An 18,500-nucleotide genomic window follows, 5' to 3' on the forward strand; every position below is an offset into this window, starting at 1 on the left:
CTCGAATGCATATTATCGAGTATGTAGCATTTTCCCCAGTTCCTATGTATACAAGCCATGAGGAGCCATTTTTTGTACCACCTCTCAGTTTAGCTGATGGCATAACTCCCAAAGCACATGTTAGTAAGTGCATCTCTTGAGGATGTTCTTGAGGGTTGTGTTCAAGGGTTCAGTCTGGTGTTTGTCTCCTTACCTGACTTAATCCAAAGATAAATTACAGAGTGTTTAGATCTAGTCTTTCTAAACATTTTAAACATACATCTTATCATCCAAGAAATTCAATCTTTAACTTTAGGGGTTGATGTTAAAAATGACACTTTATTTTCCAAATATAAAAGTGTTAGATCATATTAAGAGAAATGTGGTTCTACAGGTCAGGCATGCTCCCTGGTATCAGTCTGGCAATTTTCATTCCCTTTCCCCTTGGAGTATCACTGATCTGGAGGATGGAAGAAATAAGTATTTTTCAAGAAATTCTCCTTAAATATTATTTACAGTGGAGATGTTGATAAGGCTGGCCCCCAAGAATTTCAGGTTGAAGCTAGCTTATTGCTACATAAGGGCAGCTCCAGGGCTTTTACATCCAGTCATATCCAGGGCGGAGGTTTCCAGGCGCAAGGACACTAACAGGCCCAGCCATCAAGAAAGGACGAGAAGAGAAGGCCTACGCGTGATTTAAGTACCAAAGGGAAGGAGGGCCTGGTCCCAGGCAAAGGAAACCCAGATTGATAGTGTCCTGAATTTGTTTCCATTCTCAGCACTCCGGTGTGCCTCTTCCTTCCCCTCAATCTCAGCAAGATCTGGCAGAGTGTGTGGTTCTGATATACCCAGAGCAAGCACGGGAGGGAGGGCAGAGAACACGGATGGACTTAGAAATACAAACTGTTAGAGGTGTCTTCTCTATCGCAAGGTGGGAGAGGAGCCCATGTCTGACCCAAAGCTCAGATTACTCCTAACTTCTCAGGATCAGGAGGTTGAATTGCCGGGTTTGACCGCGGTCAGGCGGCAAATGTTGGTTCAGGAGGCCGGCTATAGGTGGGTCATCCTGTTAGAGGCATCACAGCTTTGGATCCAGCAAAGGCCTGAGTCAGGGGGCAGAGAGGCAAGGTCAGTGGAAGGGGGCGGGTCCCGAGTGGGGGCGTAGCCTGGGAAAGGCTGGCGTGAGGGCGGGGGCGGTGCCAGAGGTGGGCCGAGGCTGGAGTCAGACGGCGGGGGCGGGCCCAGAGGCGGGGCCTAGCCCCAGAAGGTTCGCGCCTGCGCATGGGGGTTCCGGGGGGGCGGGGCTGCGCGCGCGCGGTGCGCGGGCTCGGGAGGGCGGAGTCCAGGCAGGCGCCGGCCGAGGGAGGGGGCGCGGTGGCTTTGGAGTCCTGCGCTCCCTCAGGCCGTGGACGCGATGGTGGCTGCTGCGGGGCAGGCGGTGGGACCGGCGTGGATGTGATGGGTGGCCCCTTGCTTCACCTGCCGTCCTTGGGCCTGTAGGTCGCTGGGCGACTCATAGCCGGGCCGCGGCTGAGGAGGCAGCGCGACCTCCGCACGGTGAGAGCCGGGGTCGGGGCGAGAGCCTGGGAGCGAAGTCGGGGGCGGGAGACGAGGGGCGGCGAGCCCCCACGGCAACGCTGAGCAGGGGGCGCGGCCCTGGGCCCAGACCTGGGCTCTTGGGATAGGGCTGTGGCGTCTTCCGGCCTCCTGCCTTCCGGAGGACCCTCTGGAGCCCCCGCGAGCCGCCTAAGGCCGGGCAGCTGTGGAGCGGGGAGGCCAGACGCCCCTCGCCCCTGGGGCTGTGACAGGCGCATCGGGGGCCTTGGGCCGCTGGGGTTGCGGCCCTTCGCTCAGGAGAAATCAGGGGGAAGCTGAGATACCCAGTGATTTCAGAGTCAGGATGCTTGTGAGGGCTGATAGGGGAAAGTACCGGGGTGCCCCGAATGACTGTGGGTTTTTTTTTTTTTTTCCTTTTTAAAATGACTGGACCCAAACAAAGACACACCCTAAAAACACATCTTGAGGAAAAACTTTGGTGGCCCACACCGTTGCATAGGTTCAGATTCTTCTCTTCTTTTTACACATCTACTGTTTTTCTATATATATATTTTTAATGCACCTTACTTTTTTTGTCAGGCAAAGGGAGAATGAATCCTTTGGGGGAGCGTTTGATAGCCAAGCTTGAGTTTGAATTTCAATAATTGCAAATTCATCTTTGTAGGCTATCCAGCCAATTAGGGTTGCTGTTCCTAGGCTAGGCCTGAGCAGTGTGGAAATTACTGATGCAGGGACTCTTTGCAGTCCCAGATTGAAGTGTGTATGTTTCACTCCCACTGGTAAAATAACTGGAAGGTAGCTTTTTCAAAATATTATTTTGAAAGACATTCCTTTTCACCCCCCCCCCCCCCCAGCGTTGAAATATTAATCGAACCTATTAATTTTGCCATTTAAAAAATTTTAAGTGTAATCTTTTAGACTAGTTTAAAGAGAGTTTGGTTGTGGCACTTCTTCAACCTAAAGGAATTTAAGATACTTGCTTTCTGCAGAAGATAGTCACAAAAAACATGTTTTATCTGTAATTGATTTATATATTACAAGAATTTAAGCATTCCTCCCCGTTTGGCCTGAAGTCAGACGTTATTATTGTTTACCTCTTCATTTACTACTTAGTATATTTAGTAGTTTCTTGCTTGTTTTCTTTGGTGGTTCATCAACAATGATGTCAGATAATCTTTAGGTAACACACACACTTTATTGAACCTATTAGCTGTAATTCATACTCTTTTACTTTAGTGTTGTATTAATATGCCATAGTAACAAACCGCTGGAAGCCATCGTGAACAGCAGGAGCTCTCCATTTAACAAAAACATAAGACCATTTATTCTACCTTTCCTCACTCAGACCTATGTTTTCTGTTTGACTCAACTTTGAATGGGGGAAGAAGGGGAGACTTATTAATTTCATGTTTAAAAATCCATCATGTGACTCTTCATAATTTGTATTTGATAAAAGTCAGAGTCCTTCACAGTTTCTGGTACTTGTCTATATTTCTGATTTCATCTTCTACCATTTTGCCTGCCCTCTCTGTACAAAGACTACTTAGAGTTTTCTGAAGATGTCCTCTTCCTTTGTGGTTTTACCTCTATTGAGAATTTACCTGTTGCCTCTATTGAGAATTTTTCTCTAGTAAACAACTTGCCCTTCAAGACCTGACCAAATTAGCACCTCTGAATCTTGTCCAGACATCTTATCCCACTTGTCTCCACTGATCCATTAGTACATTGTACATTCTGCAGTTAGTACTTGTCAATTGGTAGTTAATGATTTCTTAATATGTCTGTGTCCAGTAGACTTTTGGGCTTAAGGGAAGAGACATTTGCAACTCCTAACACATGCTGTTGTATGGCACAGGTGCTCACAAACTGTTCATTGAATGAATTTTTGAGGAATGCTCCTAATCTTGAATATAGTTTCTAGGCAAAGCATGTTAGCTACCTCTTTCCATGTTAGAAAACTTAGAAGAGATGACTGCACAAGGTACTTTAAAATTTCTAAGAATAAAGTGAAACTTACTGTTGCTAGTTAGGAATGAAACCCTATTTATGAAAACCCTATTCATAAACCCTATTAGGAAATGCTTTATAAAAAAAGCCAATGTGTTTTATGATACAAGAATGACAAAGAGTATGACCAGTAAGGATTGCTGCTTTTTAAATTGAGGCCTTTATTTTAAGACAAATTTGGCCAAGGTCATGCAGGTAGAATGGGACAGAACTGGGATACAATCCAGGTCTTTTGACCATCTGTGTCCTTGCCCCCAGTTTCTTCTTTCTAACTCTTGTCACAATCGGAGTAGGAGATTTTGAGAGGTTTGGACGTATTTAGTTAAGGGAGTCTATTCGTGGAATATTGTACTTGAAATAATTAATAGATTATTTGGTTCAACTTTAAAATTTTCACTCATTAAACAACTAAAGCCCCAAAGGGCAAGAATCTTACTTGAGGTTACTTAGAGTTACTTGTATCCCATATCTCCTGACATCATGCATGTGTATTTTTTATTATTCCATGGTGCTCTAGGGGAAAATGAGGAAGTTACCAGTTTTCAGAGGGAGAGCAAAGCAGCTTCAACCTCCTTGACTGCTTAGCTGCCTGCCACTCTTAGGGTCTTAGAACCCTTGAGGCTAAGAAACATGATGATTCATTTGGGAATATAGGAGAAACCTAATCTCACTATTTCATTTGTCTAGAGAGTTTTGGATTTCATTGCTTGACAGAGTGCCCTATAATAAGTGGCTTCTGCTCACCATATGGAGACCCCACATAAAGTTATATTTTGATGGTAAAATAAGATTTAATAAAATAAGGTTGCAGCTGGCTAATAGCATGGTTAAAATTACATGTGTGGCTAGCTGTACGTGAGAAGAGCTATCTGATTACACCTACATGGTAGGTTTTTTGGGAAAGAAAAATTGGTTTTATGCCTTTGAAAACTAGTTTCGAAATGTGTACTTAGTATAATAGGCCTGATCAATATCAGCAGGCTACTTAATGGTCAAGAAATTTAAAAAAAAAAAATAAAGTTTTTTTCTCATTTGTTACATATACACGATTTTGTACTGTAATCAAAGCATAGATATAGTGTTTAATATTTGCTTTTGTATTTAATGTTTTCTTATTGTTATGGTTTTTATGCATTTAAATTATTATACAGTGTTACAGTGAATTTATTTGTTTATAATAATTGGATATCTAAGCTGCTTCCCATTTTTCACAGGATGCAGTTAATTAACTTGTAGAGGTCCTTTGTTTTGCTTCTTACCTTTAGGCTAAAGTTCCAGGAAGAGGATTATAAGGTCAAAAGGTGTGAAGGTTTTTGTCATCTTTGAAAAATATTGCCAGATTTATTTCTGAATGTAGTATTTATCTACACTGCTTCCAGCAGCTTGGTTGACCAGTTTTATTTTTAGATTTTACAGGCTTTTGTTTTTAACTTTTTTTCCCCAAAAAAGAGTATCTGGTGTCTAAGATCACTGTTTACAATAGAAAAGGAAGTGCAGTGTTTTTCTCATTGTATTTTCTTCTTTGTAGGATTGATTGTCTTTTGCCTATAAGTTTACTGGAATCTTCTTACTAATTTTCATTAGCACTTAGCCTCATAAATATATTATTCTCTTGAAATATGTTTGTGATGCATTTTATTTTTGTTATTTTTATTGCTGTAGACTTTCAGTTGGTTTTTTTTTTTTTTGACTTTCAGTTTTAAAATTATTGAAATCATTGACTTAAATTTTTTTGTGTGAGATTTCATCTTTTGGTTGTGAGGTCTGAGAAAAATGTCATTCCACCATGTGATGCATATTTTTATTTTCTTAAGCTTGTAGAGTTTGTTTTGTTTTATATATATATATATCTTTAACTGTAATATATGCAGTTGTAATTGCATTTAAGTTATGTGGATTTTATACTAAAGAGAATCATCACATTCTTATGAATATCTGAATTTCTGTTGCTAAACTACTGTCTTTTTTCTTCTTGAACTTGGATAGGAAACAAAATGAAGCTAATGTAGTTATTTTTTTTTAATGGATTAAAAAAAAATAAAGTAAATTTAGATAAAAAATTTCATGAAAGCAATATTTTGGTTAATTGAAATTTTTCTTGGTTCAGGATTAACTAGAAGATCATTTTCGATTTAACTTTTATTGTTAATCATTCTAAAATATATGAAAATAAAATTTCGGTTATCTTCTTTTGGGAGTAAGACAGTCTAGGTAGATGAGACAATCTTAGCATAATTGTTAACATTGATTGCCGGTACTTTGCTGGCACTTGAATAGAACTTCTTACTTAATCTTCATAATGATCCTAAGATGTGGGTTCTTTTCATATTTTCATTTTGCAAATGAGAAAGAGAGGTAAGGTGACCTGCCAAAGGTAACACAGCTAGTAAGCATTGGAACTAGAACTCAAGCAGTCTGCCTGCTTTTGAAGTTCATTTGAAAAATATATTATTTTCCCTGCTAAGGATTTGAACTTTATCTTTCAGGTCCTGGAAGCATATTAGATGTTTCAAAGCAAGGGGATGATATAGGATGTTAAAACTTTTAGGGAGATGTCTGCTGTATCATTGGATACATGTTGACAGACGTATGTTGACATATCGTGGATATATATTGAATTGTGTTTCTGATAGGAAGTAGTTGAAATAGGTCTAATGAGAAATGAAGCCTAAACTGTAAGTTGGAAGTAGAGATCAAGGGATATTATGGAAATATATGGAGTTTAGTAACTGATAAGAGAGTGGGAAGCTGGAGTGTTGATTTGGACGTTATCGAGTGGGGTAATGACAGATGACTGTGTGCTCACAGCACTTTGTTCTGTTTTGTTCATAGCACTGACTGAGATTTATTGTACCGAACTTAGTGACACATCTACCTCCCCTATTGGGTTATGTACTTGTCAAGGACAGGAACTGAGTAGAAGGCATGAGCTGATACGGGAAGATGACAAGAAACTGAACTGGGGGTAGGAAACATGAAATCACCAAAATAAAAAAGTGGCTGGAGGAAGAGAAGCTCTAGAGAGTGAAAGCCGTCAGGGAGAAGGGGGAAAAGCCATCAGTGCAGGGTTAGGTGTGTTAAGGAGAGGGAAGTGTTAGCACTGAAGTGAATACAGAATGCCACCTCCAGCTAGAAATGGTTTTGGTTTGTGTGCCCTCTTGTGATTTGCTGGTGGCCAGTGGCTCTATGGAATTAAATAGTCTTTCCTTTGTTTCTGACCTTTTCCCCTCCTCGGTACCTTTTTCAGAGTATGCTGCGTCTTCTTTATAGCTTCTGCCATCTGCTTGCTGCAGGCGCTGATGCTAGGGCCTGACTCAGCCTATAGAGAACAACCAATCAGAATGGCCCTTTCTTTTTAAGTGAATTGACCAAGCAAGAGTATGATAGGTGTAGTATCTTGAGTTTTCAGTTCTTTTCTCCTGAGTTGGTTGCCTTGAATGCTTCCAGAATTACCTGTCTGACTTGGTTACTACCTCTGGTTGGTTGAGATTTGGAGTCATTTGGAAGCCAGAGGATTCTTAAAGCCTGCATCCATGGAAGATTTTCACATTTTCCACATCAATCAGAAAGTTAATTTGAAAATATTTAGATCATTTTTGAGGATTGTTGACCATCATTCCAAATAATTAAGAATCTGTGTTCTCTTGGTATAGTTCTATCATTATCTAAGGTTTGGGAACTTGTTTTAAATTTCCGTGATCAGTTCCTAACTTACTTCATTTGTCTGTTTTTTGAAGAGTCACTTAGAAAAGGAATTTGTGCATGATGTCGTCTGCTGCCATTTGCTTCAGAGCATCCTTTCCTTCACTGTCTGCACTGTCCTTTCTCTTATCCTTCTGCCCAGTTTCTGTACTTGGTAAGTAGAATAGGAAGTGGAAAAGAGAAAAAATATGGGTAATTATTCCTCCCTCCCGCCTTTCCAGTTGTTACTCTTTTCCCTCCCCCATTACTGCTCCCAGCTGTCCATTTTGGCGTGATCTCCTGCCCCATCTCTTCAACTCTCTGTGTGGTAATGGGAGATGCAAGACAGCTCTTTAATTGAGGGGTGCTGGATTTCTTAGGGTTTTGGTTCTTCTGTGATCTCTGTTTTGGTGTTATATTGAAGAGCCTAGGTGACATCTTATATCTTAACAGATGTTTCAATTCCCCAGCAATCTACTTCTCTTTAAAATGGAAAAAAATAAATGCAAGTCCTGTTTCTTTGAATCCCTCCCGCCTCCCTCCCCCCCTCCCCCCTCCCCCCACCCCCAACACATACACCCGTCCTCCCCTATCAAGATGCCAGAATCTTTTGATGATGGAGCCCCTAGTGGATACACTAGAGACAATGAAGATAGGCAGTCACCAGAAGCTACTTTGAATTGTTGTTGTCATTATATTAATGAGACTTGGTTGCAGCCTGAGTGCTTTGGGGAAATTTGAGAGCTTTCTCTGACCATTATGTCTTGGCAGCCAGTGTTAGGGTTGGGAGTTACAATTTTCTTAGAAGACCATAGCTCAGAAAAGCTGGGACTATTCATAAGAGCTGTTGAAGTGTATAGAATGGATCTGGTGATATTTTGATCTGAATTGATAGGCCAGCCTACAGGAAACATATCCAGGTGGTGTTTCCTTACAAGGAGGCAGGGATGGCCATTTCTTCTTCGTTTATTTAAATATTTTATCTCAGGCTTATTTTAAAATAGTGTGGACTTGTCAGCCCTTATTTATAATTGGCATCAGCTAGAGATGCAGATTTGGTTGTTTTTGTGGCTAGTTTTGCAGTTGACTTTTTTTTTTTTTTTTTAATGACTTGAGGATTTCTTCATGGTAAGGTTCCTCAGCCCAGACTTTGAGACCAGTTCCTGAATCTGGATTTTCTTCATTCATGCCATCTAGCCATTCAACAAATACCAGCTGGGCGCTTGCTAGTAATGTTGCAGTGAAGAAAACACATTTTCTGATCTTGTAGGAACTTACATTCTAGTAACAAAATACAGGAAGTATATATGTAACATGTCAAGTACTTTTGTTGTTGTTGTTTAGTTGCTAAGTCATGTTTGACTCTTTTTGTGACCCCATGAACTGTAGCCTGCCAAGCTCCTCCATGCATGGGATTTTCTAGACAAGAATACTGGAGTGGATTGCCTTTTCCTTCTCGAGGGGATCTTCCTGACCTAGGGGTCGAACCTGAGTCTCCTGCATTGGCAGGTGGATTCTTTACCACTGAGCTACCAGGGAAGCCAATCAGCTACTGTATTGCTGTGGAAAAAAGCAAAGCAAAATAAGGTGGAAAGAACATGCAGGGGGGGATGCTTCTGTTTTATTTAAGGTGGCTAGAGGAGGCTGCAGTGATGAGTGGTGAACAGAGATGTGGAAGAAGTGAGGTTGTGATTAATTTGTGCTTATATTAGGGGAGAGAATTTGAGGAAGATGAAATAAGAGCGCAGTCTTTTGTCTGAAGCATGCTTGTCCTATTTGAGGAGTTGAAGGTAGATCCTTTTTTTTTTTTTTTTAGTACTGTGGTGAGGAACAGGGGTGCCTGGTGTGCTGCAGTTTATGGGGTCGCAAAGAGTCAGACACGACTTAGCGACTGAACAACAACCACAAGTAGATCATTGGAGGCATTGAGGGAAAGGACATGAAGGTGGACGATGAGGTCAGAGAGGTGGGGGAGGGGCCGAAGGGATGGCAGTGGGTGTGCGAAATAGATCATATATGACGTTGTAGGCCAATAGAACTTACCAGTTTTTACCCTGGAAGTGGGAAGCTATTGGTTGATTTTGACTTGTTTTAAAAAGACCTCTTCAGCTGCTGTGTAGAGAATGTCAAAGGCGAGGCATAATCAGATAATTCAGCAGGCTCCTGCAATAACCCTCAGTGGGAGATGATGGTGATTTTAGGCAGGGTTGGGAGAAGTGCGCATGTTCTGTATACAGTACATTTTGAAGGTAGAGCCAACAGAATTTGGTGGTGGATTGGATGTGGGTTGTAGGTTTTGACCTGAAAACCTGAAAGAATGGCATTGCCCTTTACTGGCATGGGGAAAACTGCAGGAGAAGCAGGTTTTAGGGGTAAATAATAATGAATTCAGTTTTGGATTTGTTAGCAGTCCAAGTGGAGATACGGTCTAGACAGCTAGGTATACTTGAGCCTGCAGTTCAGGTCAGAGAAGTGACTGGAGATAGAAGTTTCCTGTCATTGGCATAGAGGTAGTATTTAATACTATTAAAACTGATTGAGATAATCCAGGGAGTGAGAGACTTCTCCACTGGAGAAGTCAAGAGACTTTGCCTTGGCGTCCTGTAACGCTGTTGGAGAGAGAGGGACCTAGAGAGGGAGAGTTAGTGCTAGAGTTAAAAAAGGAGAGTGGATCACAAAGAGTCAGATATGGCTGAAGACTGAGGAGGTGTGTGTGCACACACACACACCCAATTTTATCCTAATCTGTGACCCTAAGGTCTGTCATTATCATGTATGTGTCTTTATGTATTGACCTATTTTTTTCCCAAGTGAAGACAGTGGCTCCTGGAGAGAGAGATAAAAGAGTGTCTCTTCCCTCCAGTTTGGTGAGTTTTCTTCAGTTCAAAACTGTAATTTTTGTATGTAGGTAGCAACATTTTTAATGAGTTACTAGGAATCTGTTAAGTTTTTTTTTGGTTGTTGTTATTTTGACCAGTTTTTCTTTGGTAATTTTTACTAATTATCGTTCTCAGGAGTTTTGCACAGTGCTAGCCGTGTGGTTTGTGTGTTAGTCGCTTAGTCATGTCTGACTCTTTGCAACTCCATGGACTGTAACTCAGCAGAATACTGGAGTGGGTTGCCATTCCCTTCTCCAGGGGGATCTTCCCAATCCAGGAATTGAACCAAAGTCTCCTGCATTGCAGGTAGATTCTTTATTGTCTGAGCCACCAAGGAAGCCCTTAGCCATGTGATAGGTTCTGAATTTTGATTTGTTTTTTTCTGTCTGGTCTTGTAGTTTTATTATGAAGTACCTTAAATTTTTTTTAAGTAGTAAAAGCCTTTTAAAGTATAAGCAAAATGCTTCTAAGGGAAAAACGCAATGGCCACTCTTTCTCCTTTTTTTCTAACGTCTCTGGTTGCACTTGTACTGTAATTGTTTCTGTTTATTGAGTTATCTGAGATGAGTTCTGAAACTCATGTTGAAAGCCCATTTTACAGTTACAGCACTTTACCTCTTTCTGTGGTTCACTTACGCTTGAGTAAGTAGTTGTCAATATTTAGTGCTGGAGCATTAATGCAGTCGTTTCTTAATCTTTAGTTTTCTTCCAGATTTTCTTTCCTAAGCCACTGATCCATGCTACTGACATGGATTTCTGAAATAAGTTTTGTAAATATTGCTTAAAAATCTTCTGTGTCTCCTCCCTGTGTTTTTCTTTTTTTCCTTCTCCTACCGGCACTTGCACTCTGCTTTAGGGATTGAGAGTGCTCCTTAGGGAATTCTAATGCACATTTGAGGTTTCTTACCACTGGACGACAGGGTGAGGGTCAGATTCCTTATCAGTGTACAGAAAGTCCTTCATGAGCTGTGGCCCTCACCTCTGTCATGGTTCCATGAAGATGAGAAACTCTTTGACCTCTCCATGCTTTTGCACATACTATTTCTTATTTTTCCAGAATACTATTCAACTGCGTAGCTCTGTCTTGTTAAGTGACTTCATCTTTTGAAAAGCTCAGCATAGACATCTCCTTTTCCAGGATAGCTTCTAGGTTTATTTTTATCATGTCTCCTCTCCCCATCCTCCATTATCTTCTCTGTTCTGTTACCTGTGTTCCTTTACATTTTGCAGTTATTTTGTTGTAGTATTTGCTGTATGTTACTTTGCTTTTTGTCTGGTCTTCTTTGTTCTAATGCAAACTGATAGTCCCTCAATAAATTTTTGTTGAATGAATGATTGAATAAAGCAAGTAATTATTCAGTATTGACCCAGTTTAGATTGACCTATTTGGTTGGACTTTTCAGTTCAGTTCAGTCACTCAGTCATGTCCGACTCTTTGTGACCCCATGAACAACAGCACGCCAGGCCTCCCTGTCCATCACCAACTCCCGGAGTTCACCCAAACTCATGTCCATTGAGTTGGTGATGCCATCCAGCCATCTCATCCTCTGTCGTCCCCTTCTCCTTCTGCTGTCAATCTTTCCCAGCATCAGGGTCTTTTCAGATGAGTCGGCTCTTCCCATCAGGTGGCCAAAGTATTGGAGTTTCAGCTTCAACATCAATCCTTCCAATGAACACCCAGGACTGATCTCCTTTAGGGTGGACTGGTTGGATCTCCTTGCAGTCCAAGGGACTCTCAAGAGTCCTCTCCAACAACACAGTTCAAAAGCATCAATTCTTTGGTTCTCAGCTTTCTTTATAGTCCAACTCTCACATCCATCCATGACTACTGGAAAAACCATAGCCTTGACTAGACAGACCTTTGTTGGCAAAGTAATGTCTCTGCTTTTAATATGCTGTCTAGATTGGTCATAACTTTCCTTCTAAAGAGTAAGTGTCTTTTAATTTCATGGCTGTAGTCACCATCTGCAGTGACTTTGGAGCCCAAAAAACTAAAGTCAGCCACTGTTTCCACTGTTTACCCATCTGTTTGCCATGAAGTGATGGGACTGGATGCCATGATCTTAGTTTTCTGAATGTTGAGTGTTAAGGCAACTTTTTCACTCTCCTCTTTCACTTTCATCAAGAGGCTCTTTAATTCTTCTTCACTTTCTGTCGTAAGGGTGGTGTCATCTGCATATCTGCGGTTATTGATATTTCTCCCGGCATTCTTGATTCCAACTTGTGCTTCTTCCAGCCCAGCATTTCTCATGATGTACTCTGCATGTAAGTTAAATAAGCAGGGTGACAAAATACAGCCTTGACGTACTCCTTTTCCTATTTGGAACCAGTCTGTTGTTCCATGTCCAGTTCTAACTGTTGCTTCCTGACCTGCACACAGATTTCCCAGGAGGCAGGTCAGGTGGTCTGGTATTCCTATGTCTTGAAGAATTTTCCACAGTTTATTGTGATCCACACAGTCAAACGCTTTGTCATAGTCAATAAAGCAGAAATAGATGTTTTTCTGGAACTTTCTTGCTGTTTGATGATCCAGAAAATGTTGGCAGTTTGATCTCTGGTTCCTCTGCCTTTTCTAAGTCCAGCTTGAACATCTGGAAGTTCTTGGTTCACGTATTGCTGAAGCCTGGCTTGGAGAATTTTGAGCATTACTTTACTAGCTTGTGAGGTGAGTGCAATTGTGCGGTAGTTTGAGCATTCTTTGGCATTTCCTTTCTTTGGGATTGGACATCAGTTTAATTTTTACAGACTATGCAAATAAACAATTCAGACAGCATTGTTAAAGCCAAAGACTCACCCTCATAGTGTCTTAGGAAATAGACATTTTGTTAAATATTTGTTCTTATGAGCAAATAATAAGATTTGTTGATGATTTCATTATGTAGCTCAAATTTCTCTTCTTGTCTGAATATCAGAATGTAGCTGACTTGCAGAATACAGGTTTGAACTGCGTGTCCACTTACGTGTGGAATTTTTTAAAAGTAGATACTGTAGTATGGTACCATCTTGGTTGGTAACATCTGCAGATTCAGAGGGACCAACTATAGGGAAAGTTGACTGTAAATTGTACTTGATTTTCAGCTGCATGGAGGTTGGCACGCTTAGCCCCTGTGGTTTCATTTTTTTCTCTTTGATGTTTCTGTTTGGATGTTGTCCTTAGACACCTGTCATCTGAACCATATCTTAAACTCATTCCCTAAACTTTATCTTGACTTCTCCATTAGTGTTTTCTATATTACCATCTTGTAGTCACTTAGGTTTCTCTGTGCTAACTTTGAGTCATCCTTCTATATCTTGTCATTACTGAGTTCTTTTGTAATTCAACAAAATTTTTTTGGCCACTTCCTGTGTTCCTGTTTTGTTCTAATCGTGAGACGCCTAATAAGAGAGGGTCCCAGTCCACAAATGATTATGATGCGATGTGATGGGTATAATAATTTAGTAATAGTGGAATATCTAGGGCACCCTGGGATTAGAGAATATCTCTCTTTCATGTATCTCTTTAATTCTTATTTTGTCTACTGCCAGCATCTTTCAGGCCCTTATTATTAACATTTAGATAAGTTTAAGACTGCTTAATAGCTTGTAACTCTCTTGTCATTCCAGTTCATCATGAAATTTGTCACCAGGCTAGTTGTTTCAAAAAGAAAAAAAAAAAGCTACTTGTCTTTCTTTTTTCTCACAGAAAAAAATCTAAAATAGAATAAAATCTGGAATGCAAAGTCTTTGGCCCAGACTTCCTTTCTTGTCTTCTGCTACATGAACCTTTAATTCCAGCAAAACTCTCCCACATTCTGTTCCAAATTCACTTTGCACTCTTCCTTTTCTGTTTCCTCCTCCCAACAATGTTTTTTTTTTTTCTCTTGCTCCTTCTACTTATTGAGATTGTATCTATCCTTGGACATGATTACTAATTGTTAAATCCTGTGTGAACTGTTTAGATGATCACGCCCATATTCTTGACACCCTCTTTTTCTTGGCTTCCGTGATATCACTCTCTCCTGTTTTTCTTACCTCTTCTTTCTCAGCTGTCATTAACTAACTGCTGTCCCTTAATGTTCATGTTTTCTAAAGTTTCAGCCTGACCTCTTTTTTTCTTCATTGTTATACTTTCTTGAACACACATTATTTTTTGTTATCTCATATGTGTTCATTTATTCACCCTGGTTTCTCTCTTGAGCACTCCAGTCCTTAAGTTTGCTGTTTAGAATGTCCACCTGATTGTTCAGCAGAAAATCTGAAACTTAAAACATCAAAAATTTGTACATGGTCTTCTCCGGACTCATGTATTTACTTCATTTCCTGACTTGGCTAGTGATGTTGCCAGTCACTCAGTTACCCAAGTTATAAACCTGAGAATCATCTTGACTTCTGTTCGTTTTCCTGTGGCTTTCAAGTTCTGCTGATGGAGCTTTTCCTTCTCCATTCCCCTGACTGTTTCCTTCGGCTAGGTTCTAATATTCTGAGTAGACCGTTGTAAAAAGTCCTTTTGAAAGTGATTCTTCTCCTTGTGTCCTGGATATTCTACAGGAAATGCATGTTGGTTGTATCCAGCAGGAATGTCAAAGGCAAAATCATTTTGAATCTGCCATCCTAGAATAGCACTTGAACCAAGGACTAAACGTTGTGTATCCATTAAAGGTCTTTTTCCTAAATATCTCTGTTAGGTGACATTGTTATATGCTTTTTACAAGAAATTTGCTTAAGGGTTAATAATATAATCTGTAAGGATTAATGGGAAAAAGCAAGAAAAGATACATGGATAAGTGCCAGATATAACTTATAGGACATTTTCTTAATGAGGTAGGAAAAGAGATTAAAAGTTTGAAAGTAATACTTGCTGCTCTGTGTCCAAATGCCAGTTAAAGAACAATTGAGTTTAGGAAGATCTTGAGGCTGTGAATAAATGAAAATAGGAGCTTTAGTGTGGAGAATTGTAAGCTAATATATTTGAGTAGTACTTTGAAGAGATGCTGTTTAACTGTCAGTTAATACCCAGAAGAGACTGCTGATATCATTGTTGCGTGTTCCTGGAAGATGCTGGCCTAATGTGCTGATGCTGCAGATAGGATAACATAACCAATATACCTCTACATCCTTTAATATGATTCACAAGCACAAGTTGTTTAGTATTGAATCATCATTTTCTGAACCCAGATATAGCCATAGAAGAGCTCTTTAGTTTCCTGAACTTTTTCTTGATTTGCTAACAGATTTTGTAAAATTTTATGGTATTTGTCTTGCTTGTAACATTTAAAGAATTATACATTTGGAGGAGAAAGTATTTTAAAATTTGAATCCTTTATATTCTGGATGCTTTAGTACATATTTCAAAATAATTGAATTTTACATGTTGGTGAATATTTTGCAAAAATATTAAGTGTATTTTTATTAGCCTTTGCTGTTGCTACGTTGTTGATCTTTATTTACTTTTTGGATAAATTTAGGGTTTGTGAGGCTGGCAGTAGATTCTCACTTGAAAATTATGTTGGAAAGTCTTTGAGCATCTGTAATGTAGCATTTTGACATTTAGTGTGGGGTGTGTGTATCATTTTGGCTTATATTGTTCTGCCTAGAGGGTACCCTTGTGGAGGAAGTAAAAAAGAAAGGTAAAAAATCTTCAGAGAGAGTCCCTAAGGTGGACCAAGGTGAGTGAGTGGGCATTTTGAGCCAAGGTGGGTAGTATGGCTTCAAGACTGATAAGAAGTCCTGAAAGATCATAGTATTGTCACAGATCCTTGGGCGGTTTGGTATAAGTGGAAGACAGGGTTTATTGTGCAGTGATGAGACAGAGCTGCTGCAAGAGAATGAAAGCCAGATTTTGAAGGGTTTTTTGTCTTAACTGCATTTTCTTTTAATTTTTATTTTTAGTTGGAGGATAATTGCTCCACAGTGTTGTGTTGGATTCTGCTGTTCAACATCGTGAATCAGCCAGAGGTATACACGTATCCCCTCCTTCCTGAGCCTCCCTCGCAGGTGAGGGAGCCTCTCTCCCTCCCTCCTCACCCCTTAGGTCCTCTCAGAGCACCATGCTGAGCGCCGTGTGTTATGTTTAGTTGCATTTTCTTAGTGTCTGTGTGTCTATGGATAGGTAGTGTGATTTCTCCAGTTTCATTTTGCTTAAATTTGCAAAATGAGAATAATGAAAATATCTATATTGTGGGATAGTTGTGAGGTTTAAATGAGGTATTGTAGGTACCTGGGATACAAGTCCTCAGTAGATGTCATCTGCTGTTGTTAGTACTGTTTTAAAGGGTTTGTTCTTTGGAGGGCCATTGAAAGAGTTTGAGTTGAAGAGGGAAATGATCAGATTTGTGATTTTAAATATCAACTCTGGGAAAGCTATAGGGATGAAATGAAGGGGAAGAAATTGAAGGTAGGGAATTGAGAAAAAATTATGCTAGAATACTGGCTAGAGATGGTAAGATTCTAGATTAGGAAATGAGGTAGTGTTGGAGAAGACAGGATGGAGTTGAGAATTATTACAAATTGACATGCACATTGTATTCCATGAGTTGGAGAGACCTAAAGGAAACTAGGAGAACAGACAGCCATCATAGAGTACCCAGCTGAGTAGGAAGCACTGTACTCTCCTACTCATAAGAGAGTGCAGAGAGGGTGGTTAGAAGCCAGCACTTGTCATTGCCAAGGAGCTAATGACTGAGCTGGGTTGCCTACTTTTCCTCAGTGGGGCTGGAGCATTTGGGCAAGTCTGGATGAGTCCAGAACAGTGACTCTGGGCAGCTCACTGGGATAATGTGCCTACTGTCAGGAAACTCTCATGAGTGGAGAAGAATGACATAGACCATAAGTAGACCTAAGTAGTGGGGCTTCCCAGGTGATGCTAGTGGTGAAGAACCTGCCTACCAGTGCAGGAGACATAAGAGGCATGAGTTTGATTCCTGGGTGGGGCAGATCCCTTGGAGGAGGAAATGACAACCCACTCCAGTAGTCTTGCCTGGAGAAACCCGAGGACAGAGAAGCCTGGCAGGCTACAGTCCGTAGGATCGCAGAGTCAGGCACAACTGAAGCAACTCAGTGTACATAGCCCTAAGCAGTACCAGGTATGAAACAGGAAACGAGCTAATCCCTGTGGAGTTGGAATGACTAACTGACAGTGTTGTGCTGTATTATTATTTGGATTTTATAAGTACTAAAAGAGGATCACACCCTACTAGAGACCGAAGGTGGTTTTGTTAATTTTGCAAGCCCAGAAGTATCCTTCAGGCATTTGGTATTTTAACATTTGATAGTGAGACCTTTTGAAGTATTACTTTATAGTCATTTTGGGTAAAGATGTATTTCTGTTTTTTAGTTGTGTTTTTTCGGAAATACTTTATGCTGTTTATGTTTGTGTATTTTCGTTTAGTTGTGTTGTGTCTGGCAAGTTTAATTGTAGCATTTGAAAAACTACCTTTCACAGTAAAATGATTAGTTTTTAATTTGTTTACTAAGTTGACTATTCTTACCTGACATAATTTTACTTAAACGTTCTTTCATAACAGAGAACAAAGTTCTATCTAGAATCTTATGACATGTATTTTCTTGTTACTGAAGTGTTCTATGCGTTGTATTGACCAGTTGCCAGTATAGGTTAAATATAAATGTACTTTGATTTTAAGGTGTGGTTTTAAGACTTCAGACTTCTGTGGTTTTAATACTCAGACTTCAGCCTTTAACTTTTTTCAGTCATAGTTTATGAAATTATCTACTGTTTATGTCTTTAAGGTAAACATGATTTTGGGATTGTTCATATAGTGCTATTAATATTTTCATTTCTTTATCAGCAACTCCTAGTTGTTATGTTTCTTTTGCTATGGAATTAGAATAAGACTCCTACATATTGCTATGTCCAAGGTAAAAAAAACCAAACAAACCCAAAACACCCTTTTACTAGAATTGTAGTCTCATAACATATTTATTTTCTTCAGTAACTTTCATTTCTTCACTCAGTAGCTTTTACTGTTTTTCCTACATCTTTAAGAATGAAAATTATTCAAATATGTTGTGGTCCTTGTTTTCAAGGAGCTTCCAGTCTAGTAGAGAAAGTAGAATACATGCAGACATGATTTTAAAGATAAAATAGTGTGATACTTGCTATATACTTAGAGAGGTATGGGAGTGTTTAGGAGGAACAATTAATCCGGGTAGAGATCACATGAACATGCTAATTCTACAGTAAGGTTTATTATTTATATTACATGAAAAGAGAAAATACAGAAGCATAGAGCTGTCATCTAGTAGCCTGATATAGATTAGAACATAAGGCATAGAACATTCCAGAGAGCAGAAGTATAGATATTGTACTTCATGTGAGGTTACAAATTGCAAAAACCCTGTTCTGGTCCTTCACCTCTTCTCATGCCATCTCTTTGTAGAGCTGTTGTGTATGCTTCTTGT

The 18,500-nt window shown here is 39.9% G+C and overlaps 1 protein-coding gene across 6 annotated transcripts in view; it reads left to right on the plus strand.

Annotated features, from left to right (window-relative positions):
* The first annotated feature begins 1,301 nt into the window (after positions 1-1,301).
* Positions 1,302-18,500, plus strand: part of CCSER2 (coiled-coil serine rich protein 2) — a 161,704-nt gene continuing 144,505 nt past the window's right edge. For 3 of the 6 annotated variants that reach the window (XM_043927108.1, XM_043927109.1, XM_043927107.1), the window contains exon 1: positions 1,304-1,536. The gene's annotated coding sequence lies outside the window, so the exon portion shown is untranslated. Of the gene's footprint in view, positions 1,537-15,971; positions 16,038-18,500 lie in introns of all 6 variants that reach the window. The other 3 variants (XM_043927106.1, XR_006345583.1, XM_043927105.1) reach the window with 3 other exon arrangements.

This window comes from Cervus elaphus, chromosome 15, assembly GCF_910594005.1.
Source record: "Cervus elaphus chromosome 15, mCerEla1.1, whole genome shotgun sequence".
NCBI lineage: Eukaryota > Metazoa > Chordata > Mammalia > Artiodactyla > Cervidae > Cervus > Cervus elaphus.